General features: G+C 44.6%; 1 protein-coding gene across 1 annotated transcript in view; it reads right to left on the reverse strand.

Moving 5' to 3' along the window:
• The window catches only part of RXRB (retinoid X receptor beta), a 36,059-nt gene extending 24,395 nt beyond the window's left edge, over positions 1-11,664 (reverse strand). The window contains exon 1 of the mRNA XM_063431560.1: positions 11,631-11,664. The gene's annotated coding sequence lies outside the window, so the exon portion shown is untranslated. The remainder of the gene's footprint in view (positions 1-11,630) is intronic.
• Between the last annotated feature and the right edge of the window lie 892 nt (positions 11,665-12,556).

Raw genomic sequence — 12,556 nt, forward strand, 5'->3', positions numbered from 1 at the left:
CACCAGGGATGCTGTTATGGAGTGTGCCAGCAGGGGGCGCAGAGCGTGTATTCTGCCAGGTTTCTCCCCTGCGGCCACTCTGCCTGCACCTGCTGCACTGCCTGGGCTGGGATGGAGAGAGACAGCCCCTGAATCATGGTAAGACAATATTATTGTAAATTCACTCTCACCCCCTCCCTCAGTCACCCTGTCACCCCCCACTCAGTCACCCTGTCACCCCCCCTCACCCTGTCACCCCCTCCCTCAGTCACCCTGTCACCCCCTCCCTCAGTCACCCTGTCACCCCCCTCAGTCACTCTGTCACCAGTCACCCTGTCACCCCCCCTCAGTCACCCTCTCACCCCCTCCCTCAGTCACCCTCTCACCCCCTCCCTCAGTCACTCTCTCACCCCCTTCCCTCAGTCACCCTGTCACCCCCCTCAGTCACCCTGTCACCAGTCACCCCCCTCAGTCACCCTGTCACACCCCCTTACCCTGTCACACCCCTCAGTCACCCTGTCACCAGTCACCCCCCCAGTCACCCAGTCACCCCCCCTCAGTCACCCTGTCACCCCCCTCACCCTGTCACCCCCCCTCAATCACCCTCTCACCCCCCCTCAGTCACCCTGTCACCAGTCACCCCCCTCAGTCACTCTGTCAGTCACCCAGTCACCCCCCCCCTCACCCTGTCACCCCCTCAGTCACCCTGTCACCAGTCACCCCCCAGTCACCCTGTCACCCCCCAGTCACCCTCCCTCAGTCACCCTGTCACCCCCCCTCAGTCACCCTCTCACCCCCTCCCTCAGTCACCCTCTCACCCCCTCCCTCAGTCACTCTCTCACCCCCTTCCCTCAGTCACCCTGTCACCCCCCTCAGTCACCCTGTCACCAGTCACCCCCCTCAGTCACCCTGTCACACCCCCTTACCCTGTCACACCCCTCAGTCACCCTGTCACCAGTCACCCCCCCAGTCACCCAGTCACCCCCCCTCAGTCACCCTGTCACCCCCCTCACCCTGTCACCCCCCCTCAATCACCCTCTCACCCCCCCTCAGTCACCCTGTCACCAGTCACCCCCCTCAGTCACTCTGTCAGTCACCCAGTCACCCCCCCCTCACCCTGTCACCCCCTCAGTCACCCTGTCACCAGTCACCCCCCAGTCACCCTGTCACCCCCCAGTCACCCTCCCTCAGTCACCCTGTCACCCCCCCTCAGTCACCCTGTCACCCCCCTGAGTCACCCTGTCACCCCCCCTCAGTCACTCTGTCACCAGTCACCCTGTCACCCCCTCCCTCAGTTACCCTGTCATCCCCCCTCAGCCACTCTGTCACCAGTCACCCCCTCCCCAGTCACCCTGTCACCAGTCACCCCCTCCCTCAGTCACCCTGTCACCCCGTCACTCTGTCACCAGTCACCCCCCCAGTCACCCCCGTCACCAGTCAGCCCCTCCCTCAGTCACCCTGTCACCCCCCCTCAGTCACCCTGTCACCCCCCCTCACCCTGTCACACCCCTCAGTCACCCTGTCACCAGTCACCCACCCAGTCACCCCCCCAGTCACCAGTCACCCTGTCACCCCCCCCTCAGTCACCCTGTCACCCCCCCTCAGTCACCCTGACAACCCCCTCCCTCAGTCACCAGTCAACCCCTCCCTCAGTCACCCTGTCACCCCCCCTCAGTCACCCTGTCACCCCCCTCACCCTGTCACCCCCTCAATCACCCTGTCACCCCCTCCCTCAGTCACCCTCTCACCCCCCCCCTCAGTCACCCTGTCACCAGTCACCCCCCTCAGTCACCCTGTCACCCCCTCCCTCAGTCACTCTGTCTCCCCCCTCAGTCACCCAGTCACCAGTCACCCCCCCCCAGTCACCCCCCCTCAGTCACCCTGTCACCCCCCCCAGTCACCAGCCACCCCCCTCAGTCACCCTGTCACCCCCTCCCTCAGTCACTCTGTCACCAGTCACCCCCTCCCCAGTCACCCTGTCACCAGTCACCCCCTCCCTCAGTCACCCCGTCACTCTGTCACCAGTCACCCCCCCAGTCGCCCCCCTGTCACCAGTCACCCCCTCCCTCAGTCACCCTGTCACTCCCTCCCTCAGTCACCAGTCAACCCCTCTTTCCCTCACTCTGCTACCTGTCACTCCCTCCCACGCTCTGTCAGCCCCTCCCTCCTACGCTCTGCCACCTGTCCCCTCCTCACTCTGCCAACCCTATCCCACAGCACACTATGTGCCTTACAATGCCCTACACACACTACATCCCACCCCCACACTATGTGTCTTACCCATACTACATCCCTATCACCCCCCTTTAACATGTCATATAATACCCACACTGCCATAATCCCCTCCCTGCTATATACCTCCACCGTATCATAATACACACCCTGCCATACACCCTGGCCCTGCCTTGACATAATATCCTCTCTTCCATATAACACCCAATCCCATTGTTCCCACCCGTGACATAAAACACCATATACTCACCACCTCACCTGCAGTCACCTCCTTCAATCCACTGTGTGCAATGGCACACACTGTCATAGTATCCACCACACTGTCCCACCCTGCCATATACCTTTCTCCTGATAGTAATACTCACCCACTTACATATACATCCACGTTGTCACATTCCCCCAGACAGATAGGACAGATATATACTGGAAGGCAGTGAGATGAAACATTTTATGGACCATATAGGAGTTTGTGTACGCCCTGCAGTAAGCCGGCAGCCGGGGTATGACGTCATCCTGGCATCGGCATCACTACTGGTCGTGCAAGTGAGCTGTGAAGGAAGAGCACAGAGATCCCAGCCCAGCAGCAACCGCTTGTCACTCCCAGAGTAAGGTAGGGAGGTTGGTTGGACCTCTTAATAACTAAATGCGTGTGTATATCTGTGGTTGTGTATATGTTTAGTAGATAGCTCCCTAATTTGGTGTCCTTAAATATGTCAATCCCACATAAGGATAACAAATAAGTGAGTTATTTACTAAACAACCTAAAGATTAAAATTAAGAAAAAGGCTTTTTAAATTTTGATCTTTTAGCTATTTAGTAGAGAATTCCCTAAATTGGTGCCCTTATGTGAGATTCCATATGTAAAGATACCAAATTAGGGTGCTGTTTAGCAGATAGCTCCCTTATTTGGTGTCCTTAAATATGGCAATCCCACATCTCAGCATCTTGCCAACACTACACACAAACACATCCCTGCATTCCAGTGCAAACACTACATACAAACACACCTCTGTATTAAAACATCACCATTATATATAACCACACCACTGCATCTCGCCAACACTCACACTTACTCCATACAAAAGCATGCTTACATTGAAACATGCAAGCACTGCTCAATGCTACATACATTAAAAAAATGTGGGTGTTTTGTACATTTTAAAGTGCGGGGGGGGGGGGGGGTGTGCCAAAACTAGGACCCGCCCCGGGTGCCATATGCTCTAGGTACGCCCCTGCTACACAGACACACTCTACATTCACAATACACACTGCATCCACTACACAAACACACTCTACATTCACAATACACACTGCATCCATTACACAAACACACTCTGCATTCACTATACACACACACTGCACCCACTACATAAACACACTCTACATTCACAATACACACTGCATCCACTACACAAACACAATCTAAATCACTATAGACACACTGCATCCACTACACAAACACACTCTACATTCACAATACACAAACTGCATCCACTACACAAATACACTCTGCATTCACTACACACACTGCATCCATTATACAAACACACTCTGCATTCACTATACACACACACTGCATCCACTACATAAACACACTCTACATTCACAATACACACTGCATCCACTACACAAACACAATCTATATTCACTATATACACACTGCATCCACTACACAAACACACTCTACATTCACAATACACACTGCATCCACTACACAAACACACTCTACATTCACAATACACACTGCATCCACTACACAAACACACTCTACATTTACAATACACACTGCATCCACTACACAAATACACTCTGCATTCACTACACACACTCTGAATCTAATCCATACAAACACTACACACACTGCATTCACTATACACACTGTATCTAATACACACAAATACTACATACACTCTACATTCATTATACACAATCTGCATCCACTACTCAAACGTACAATCTGCATTTACTATATACATTGCATCCATTACACACACAAGCTCATCCACTTTACACACAGACTCTGGATCCATTATACAAAACACACTTTATCCTTGTGGGCAGGACCCAGAGCTTGAGCTGTGTCAGGGGCCCCAAAATTATTTATGGCTGCCCTGGCAATAATACTCACAGTAATGTGTGTTTAAACGGCAAAAATGTGTTTAGAAATCAGTCTGTAAATACGATACATTTTCTTGCAGTAAATTACAATTCTAATTAGAACAGCCCCGCCCCTGGCCACATCCCCACTCCTACCCCTAAAATTTTAAAGGGACACTATAGTCACCTGAACAACTTTAGCTTAATGAAGCAGTTTTGGTGTATAGAACATGCCCCTGCAGCCTCACTGCTCAATCCTCTGCCATTTAGGAGTTAAATCCCTTTGTTTATGAACCCTAGTCACACCTCCCTGCATGTGACTTGCACAGCCTTCCATAAACACTTCCTGTAAAGAGACCCCTATTTAGACTTTCTTTATTGCAAGTTCTGTTTAATTAAGATTTTCTTATCCCCTGCTATGTTAATAGCTTGCTAGACCCTGCAAGAGCCTCCTGTATGTGATTAAAGTTCAATTTAGAGATTGAGATACAATTATTTAAGGTAAATTACGTCTGTTTGAAAGTGAAACCAGTTTTTTTATTTTCATGCAGGCTCTGTCAATCATAGCCAGGGGAGGTGTGGCTAGGGCTGCATAAACAGAAACAAAGTGATTTAACTCCTAAATGACAGTGAATTGAGCAGTGAAATTGCAGGGGAATGATCTATACACTAAAACTGCTTTATTTAGCTAAAGTAATTTAGGTGACTACAGTGTTCCTTTAAGTGTCCCACTTTGTTCATTTTAAATTTTGGCAGGTATGGAGTGAGAAATAGCTGGTAAATTGTATCTAAACTGTATCTAAATTAGCAATAATTTATTTTAAAAATATGCCATGTAAATGTACACATTCCCAGCGCTGCAAATGCATCAAAAACATCTGCTGAAAAGGGAAGGAAAAGATCAGGAGATTTAGGAAACCTTAATTGTGCAACTAGACATCCTTTGAGTGAGCTAAGGAAAATATTTTAACCCTTCAAGTGGCTACTGACATACTCAAACATTTCACAGGCAATAAAGAAAACAGACTGACAGCTGTAGGGGGTTGTTTTATAACAAAGTCCCTAGAGTTCTAAGGCCCTCAGAGCTAAAAGTGGGTACAAGGCACAATCTGTACCATCAAGTTTGAAATAATGAAAGCTCAGATGGTGCTTTGCATGACAGGTAATTTTGGAATTGAACAGCTTAGGTAAAATTATCTGAACTAGAAAACAGCTGTGTTTAGTACAGTATTACATGCACTTAATCCATATATTTAGCAAATATGTGTTTGGGAAGTTTAAAGGAACACTAACATGACCCTATAGTGTTATAACCACCATCTAGCTTGTCCCCAAATATAGTAAAATCTTACTGCTATTCAAGTCCGCAGCTGCTTGCTCTGCCCCTGATCTGCCTGCTTGGCTGACATCATCAGAAGTGATTCTCTGAGCCAATTACAACACTTCACCATAGGATTGGCTGACAAGGTCAAGGAGGCAGATCAAGGGCAGAGCCAGCCAACACAGTCCTGGCCAGTCACCTTCTCATAGAGATGAATTGAATCTAGGCATCTCTATGAGGAAAGTTCAGTGTCTGCATGCAGAGGGTGGAGACACTGAATGTGCAGCACTGCCCCAGGAAGCACCTCTAGCAGCCACCTGAGGAGTGGCCAGTGGAGGTATCCCTAGGCTGTAATGTAAACACTGCATTTTCTCTGTAAAGAGAGTGTTTACTGCAAAAAGCCTAAAGGGAATGATTCTACTCACTAGAACAAATAAAATAAGGTGTAGTTGTGTGGATTTTTAGGGATCCCAGTAACAATCTTTAGACCTGTTGGCTGACTGACTGATCCCTTCCTTTGTAAAGGCAATAGAAATCACATTGCAGGCTCCCCTTCATTGAGGTGGATACCTGAAAATGATACAATATATACACACTAAAGTAATATAGATACGTGAAACCTAGGTGTTCCCCAGGTGTACCTCACAGACACCAAATGAACCAAGGTAAAGAGAGAAAGTGGGGAAAAACCCCAGTACACATATGAAATTTATAATGAAATACAATACAACCTGGTATTAGTAGGCTTGTCACCCCACCAGGGATTAATACGGAAATCTAAAGACATATACACACCCATGTGTCATGTATTAAATATTCCATGTACATACATATACAATTAATTTAAGATGTTCTATTTTCTGTGCAGAAAGAAATGAAAATGACCACAGATCCCTGAAGAAGTCCACCACCCGGACGAAATGCGTTGGACACCTAATTGGAACTTTCCAGTGGCTTTTGATTTTATTTGTATTTGTTTTGTTTTGAAACTTTTTTGCTGGCATTAAGAAGATCCACCAACTTTCTTTCTACCTGGTTCCACATATGTGGAGAAATGCCCAGATTTGCTGCCTGTTTGTAAGTGCAACTTTAATAAATCTTCTATGATTTTACTGTACTTCACCATATGTGGCTCTCTTTCTGCATCTATTTAACCCCTTAAGGACCAAACTTCTGGAATAAAAGGGAATCAAGACATGTCACAGAGGAGACCTGCCTGGAAGGAGAGCGGCAGCCTGGTTAGGTAGAAAAGCTCCAGAGAGATCCCAGTCAAGCCTCGGCGACTGGGGTTGAAGCGTTCCAGGCTCTCTCCCCAACGACTAGGAAGTGTATCGGGCGGAGGTACTCGGTCAGAGTACAGGAGCTCCGTCACAACATCAATAGGCTAAATTGTAGGTTACTGTGGCGGCCACCCCGAGAGGATGAGGGGTTTCACCGCCAGAGATGTTTTTTCCACCTATTCAGAGTGATGCCTTCCAAATCCCAAGGTCGGTATAGCTGTGAAGCTCTTACAAGAGCTGGTGATTATAGCAGGTATAGCGGTTCCCTACAAACATGAGATGAGACTCTATGTTGAGGGTAAGCAGGAACTAATTTATTGGTGGCCACACTGGCCTTTTATGACAATCCCCATGCAAGGGGCACTCTCCTCTGGACCCGAGAGTAAACCACAGTAAAAACAGATACATCATCCCATTGGCTCTCAGGTCCAGGACACTCCCATACAAAGTAGGTCAATCCCTCCTCTGTACCTGGGAGATAATTGAGTCAAGCACTGTACTAAACTCAATTATCTCCAGGCACAAAAAACATAATTTTCAAAACATATTAAAATACCCCTAAACCACATGGAAACCCCAATATAGTCATATCCCCCTGATAGCCACGATCTGGGAGACCAATATATCCAAATATCACCCAAATCGGTTCAGGGGTTCAGGATTTCCATAGAAGTCTCAGTTTGACCGACCGCACATGAGGCTCCTGCCACAAAAGAGTTCCATGAAATCAGGCTGTCTGGTCGGTCTCTTTCTGGGGTGACAAAATAGAAGAAAAGTATCAAACGTAACCGTTCGTGAATACAGTCAGTCAAAAGTTCTGGTTTGGGAGCTTGCTCGCCATTCAGTTCTCATGTATTTTGCTGTACTTCTGTGGAAGTGGAAGTTCTAGCGGAGTTCACGCCGTCGAGTGGCCGATTTTAGTTCCATGTACTCGACGTCCAAACATCAATGTAGGTGTTCGAGGCTTAAGATGGCCATACGAACAGCAGCCACCCAGCCAACCGCTCAGAATGTTGTTATAATTGCGGTTACGGAGGTGCGAACACAGGTGACAGAGGTTAATGGGCAGCACACGCCTGCCCTGGGTGGTCTGGCTGTTTGGTAGTATGTTCGGTATACAAAATAGATTGGTCTCAGGTGTTCATATACCGAACTCTATGGAGTATATCAAAATAAGCAACAAAATTCATAGCCTGTCATTCAGGGATAGGGAATCCGTCACAGTTTCTTTCTAACTTTAACCCCTTAAAGGACCACTCTAGTGCCAGGAAAACATACTCGTTTTCCTGGCACTAGAGTGCCCTGAGGGTGCCCCCACCCTCAGGGACCCACTCCCGCCGGGCTCTGGGGGGAGGAAGGGGTTAAACTTACCTCTTTCTCCAGCGCCGGGCGGGGAGCTTTCCTCCTCCTCCTCTTCTTCCTCGCCGCGCTCGCCGCGCTCGCATTCAGCCGGTCGCATAGAAAGCATTCATAATGCTTTCCTATGGACGCTTGCGTGCTCTCACTGTGATTTTCACAGTGAGAAGCACGCAAGCGCCTCTAGCTGTCAATGAGACAGCCACTAGAGGCTTTGGAGGCTGGCTTAACCCTCAGTATAAACATAGCAGTTTCTCTGAAACTGCTATGTTTATTAAAAAAAGGGTAAAAGCTAGCTGGACCTGGCACCCAGACCACCTCATTAAGCTGAAGTGGTCTGGGTGCCTAGAGTGGTCCTTTAAGGACGGAGGACGGTTCAGGACCGTCATCGGCATTCTTGCGTTGCCGACCGGTGACGGTCCTGAACCGTCCTAACCGTCCAATGTACTTACCCGATCGCCGTCGTTCCCCCGGCGGCGATCGGCGGTGCTCCCGGTGTGGGGAGACTGCCTGCAGCCCAGACAGTCTCCCCATGGCGGTTTAGGACCCCTGTGGCCATGTGATCGCCCAACAGGGCGACCACATGGTCACAATAGGTGTCCAAGTATCTGCCTGCAGGGGGACTGTCTGTGCTGACAGGCAGTCTCCCTGCCAGTGTAAAATCTGAAAAAAAATTAAAGTGAAAGTTAATAAAAAAAAATATTATTATATATGTGTATATATATGATATATAGACATATATTATACCTATATAATATGTCTATATATCATATATATAATGTCATGCTAAGTGTATTTTTATATTAATATGTACATATATTAATATAAAAATACACTTATAATTAAATTACACACGTATATATATAATATATATAATAACTATATATATTGTATATATATATTATTATAAAATACGAATAATAAGTAATTTAAATTAAATAAAAAAAAATTAAAAATAATAATAAAAATGTAAAAAAAAATATATATCTATACGAAATTTTATTCTAACTGTATTTTGATATTAATATATATATATTTATATCAAAATACACTTAGAATGAAATTGTATATATATCTATGTATATATAAATAAATAAAAAGAATGCGAACTATTCATATGTCCATATACAAAATTACATAAATAATTATATAAATATACACATAGACTTCAAATATATAAATATGCATATATATTTAAATTCTACGTGCGTATTTATGTAATTTTTTACATAATTAAGTTATTTTATTGATTGCAATTTAAGGGACCTGCCTGCCAACCCAGGCCGAAAGTCCAGAAAATTTAATTTGCTATCACTGTATTTTACCCTGTAACGTTCTACGACCCCCTAAAACCTGTACATGGGGGGTACTGTTTTACTCGGGAGACTTCGCTGAACACAAATATTAGTGATTCAAAACAGTAAAACATATCACAGCGATGATATTGTCAGTGAAAGTGACTTTTTTTGCATTTTTCACACACAAACAGCACTTTTACTGATGATATAATTATTGTGATACATTTTCCAGTTTTGAAACACTAATATTTGTGTTCAGCAAAGTCTCCTGAGTAGAACAGGACCCCCCATGTACAGGTTTTATAGCGTTTTTGAAAGTTACAGGGTCAAATATATGGGTCAAATATTTTTACATTGAAAACAGCCAGGTTGGTTACGTTGCCTTTCAGAGCGTATGGTAGCCCAGGAATGAGAATTACCCCCATGATGGCATACCATTTGCAAAAGAAGACAAATCAAGGTATTGCAAATGGGGTATGTCCAGTCTTTTTTTAGTAACCACTTAGTCACAAACACTGGCCAATATTAGCGTTCAATTTAGTTTTTTACTTTTTTCACACACAAACAAATATGAATGCTAACTTTGGCCAGTGTTTGCGACTAAGTGGCTACTAAAAAAGTCTGGACATACCCCATATTGAATACCCTGGGTTGTCTACTTTTAAAAAAATATGTACATGTGGGGTGTTAATTAGCGATTTATGACAGATAATAGTGTTACAATGTCACTATTGATACATTTTAAAAATGTATGTTTTGAAACCGCAATATCCTACTTGTACTTATAGCCCTATAACATGCAAAAAATAGCAAAAAGCATGTAAACACTGGGTATTTTTAAACTCAGGACAAAATTTTGAATCTATTTAGCAGTTTTTTTCATTCGGTTTTGTAGATGAGTAAAAGATTTTTCACATAAAAGTCAAAAAACGTGTATTTTTTTCAATTTTTCATCATATTTTTTCATTTTTTTAAAATTAAATTACATGAGATTATATAAATAATGGTATGTAAAGAAAGCCCCTTTTGTCCTGAAAAAAACAATATATAATTTGTATGGGAACAGTAAATGAGAGAGCGGAAAATTACAGCTAAACACAAACACCACAAAAGTGTAAAAAGATGCCTGGTCGCAAATGTACAACATCGCAAAAACAGTCCGGTCCTTAAGGGGTTAAAGGCACTATAAGTTCCCTAATGCATTTAGTACATCATATATCATGAAACATACATTTCTTTAACTTCATGGCTTTTACTTTTTATGTAACATCCACCTCTGGTCTGCCTGCGCTCCACAGCACATACACATTATACACATGCACACATATACAAAACTGCAAGCACAATATGTAGATAGAATTTTATGCTCTCTCAAAAGAAAACTAGTTATAGAAAGCATGACGGGTACCCTTTAAAATACAGTTAAAAGAAATAGTAAAAAGAAGAAGTCTGAATAATTTGTTAAAATACACAAGTTAGGTAATTTTCATGTTCTTTTTTTACAGAATGTGATTTACAAAAATATGACGGCCCCTCCTTGAAGGAACACTATAAAACAAGTATTCGTAATGCTATAGTAACCCGTTCACTGGTTTGGGTACCGCCCCCCAATATGTGAAGGAAAGAGTTTGTTTAATTACTTTTTCTTATTCGTCACAGTGATCTATCCGCTGCCAGCCCTGTCTACTTGACTGACATCATCAGTCTTCATGATCTCAGCCAATCCAAAGCTTTCCTATAGGAAAACTCCGAAAGGCTAGTGTGCATGTGTGGGAAAATACCATGCTGTGCCCAATTGTTTCTATGAGAACATCTGATTAAAATAGTTAGAGTTTAACTTGGCTATTGGGAAGAAAGTGCCTCCTTTGGGTGTCAGAGTGGCAGCCACTAGAAGCACGTCAACCCTGCAATGTAAACATTGCCGTTCCTGCAAAATGGCAATATTTTCTATTACAGGATTAAAGCAACAGGGCACATCACAGGAGCACTTCATTGAGGTAAAGTGTTTCTGGGTGCCTATGGTGTCCCTTAATGGAAGCATTCCTATTTATTTTTTTACTAGCTTACCTTAAAGAAATGGGGACACATCTCCTTTAAGAGCACTCGATGCACAACACAACCACAGAGTATTTCAGTTTTAGGAGATCTCAATCTACACCCTACCCTACATGTTCCAGCCAGCTAAACCGGTTTCCAGTCAAATAACACAGAATACTAGCAAAACACACATAAACTATATTTTTACAGCCTCTTCTACAATACCTTAAACAATGTGCAGCCATGTATATTCGAACAAGACCCCAGAGGACAGTAGAGTTTAACTCTTTCAAGACTAAAGTTATGCACGAAATATCAGGATATAAAAGGATTTCCCTAACCCCTAGTCGGTCATGAAAATCTCATAGAAATCTGTCACAATTGTTTTTTATTGAAAAGAAAACATGACATACAATATAGATTATGTGCATATTATTTTGAAATGTACTCATATAAATAAATACATTACATCACTGCATTTCCTGGCTTACACTAATACCTCCCTCCACGCCCTTTGTAAGAAGTTATTTTTTTTTAATACGGTTTGACTTTACCAGGGGTCAGCTGGAGACAACCTCCACTACCACGGTTTGACAATAGGAGGGAAGGGGAGCCGGGCACAGCACTCCTAGCTGTCACCCAGCATCAGGGAAGGGAGAAAAGGATTGAAAATGCATTGTGAAAGCAAGATTAACTGCGTTTGCTCTGCACTTTGATGAATTTCAGGAGGTTTAAGCCCTTATGCGAGTGCTGCAACAGAGCTCAGTGTAAGGCAGCTTGTCTCTCTGGCTTGCACGCACTGGGCTGACACCCCCTCTGTTTCCGGAGGGCTCTTCATGCCTACACTTCCGATATTGCACCTGATAGAGTTGTCAGTTCTGCTTTTTTGACTTTCGGTGCAATGCTTCCGATCTGCCTGTCTACCCAAACACCACTCATTTACATGCAGGTTTCCT

This window comes from Pelobates fuscus, chromosome 9, assembly GCF_036172605.1.
Source record: "Pelobates fuscus isolate aPelFus1 chromosome 9, aPelFus1.pri, whole genome shotgun sequence".
Classification (NCBI taxonomy): domain Eukaryota; kingdom Metazoa; phylum Chordata; class Amphibia; order Anura; family Pelobatidae; genus Pelobates; species Pelobates fuscus.